This window comes from Bison bison, unplaced genomic scaffold (assembly GCF_000754665.1).
Source record: "Bison bison bison isolate TAMUID 2011002044 unplaced genomic scaffold, Bison_UMD1.0 scf7180017864197, whole genome shotgun sequence".
NCBI lineage: Eukaryota > Metazoa > Chordata > Mammalia > Artiodactyla > Bovidae > Bison > Bison bison.
In genome coordinates, this window is record NW_011494769.1 from 670,882 (window position 1) to 671,878 (window position 997).

The 997-nt window shown below is 38.6% G+C and overlaps 1 protein-coding gene and 1 pseudogene across 1 annotated transcript in view; one reads left to right on the plus strand and one right to left on the minus strand.

The window, feature by feature from the left end:
• The window catches only part of AVEN (apoptosis, caspase activation inhibitor), a 191,736-nt gene that overhangs the window by 172,509 nt on the left and 18,230 nt on the right, over nucleotides 1-997 (plus strand). The window lies entirely within an intron of this gene.
• LOC104991639 overlaps nucleotides 1-997 on the minus strand; it is a 13,947-nt pseudogene that overhangs the window by 11,848 nt on the left and 1,102 nt on the right.

Sequence of the window (997 nt, forward strand, 5' to 3'; positions counted from 1 at the left end):
TTTAAGGAATCTCCATACCGTCTTCCATAGTGGCTGTATCAATTTACATTCCCATCAACAGTGCAAGAGTGTTCCCTTTTCTCCACACCCTCTCCAGCACTTTTTGTAGACATTTTGATGATGGTCATTTGAGGTGATATCTTGTTGTAGTTTTGATTCACGTTTCTCTAATAATGAGCAATGTTGAGCATCTGTTCAACTGTTTGTTAGCCCTCTGTATGTTCTTTGGAGAAATGTCTATTTAGGTCTTTTTTCTGATTGTGTTGTTTTTTTTTCTGGTATTGAATTGTATGAGCTGCTTATACATTTTGGAAATTAATCCTTCGTCACTTCTTTCATTTGTTATTATTTTCTCCCATTCTGAGGGTTGCCTTTTCACCTTGCTTAATCAGGTCCCACTTGTTTACTTTTGTTTTTATTTCCATTGGAGAAGGCAATGGCACCCTACTCCAGTACTCTTGCCTGGAAAATCCCATGGATGGAGGAGCCTGGTGGGCTGCAGTCCATGGATTACTCTAGGAGGTAATTTTAGTTTTTTAAGGAACCTCCATACTGTTTTCCAAAGTGGCTATACCAACTTACATTCCCACCAACAGTGTAGGAAGGTTCCCTTTTCTCCACCCCTTTTCCAGAATTTAATATTTATAATTGTTTTTAAGACATATTAATTCAGCATTGTGATCAGACTGTTATATATAACAATCAACAGCATTGGCACAAAAAGAAAATCTACATTAAAACTCTTTGTTGGAATGCTTTACACTTTCCATAGAACAGAAACTAAAATAACCTGTTATGCAATTAATCTCAAGTACAGTCCTCAAGTTTTTTGCCCATACACATGAATATTGTCTAAACCATGTCTTCTTTAGCAGCGAGGCCCTGCCACCACTGTGCTTGGCTGAGTTCACAAATCTGTAGCTTCCCTGTCACTTCTCTCCCTCTCCTCTCCTGCTAAGCTTTGTTTCCTGGCAGTAACTAAAGCCTTCTGCTGCTG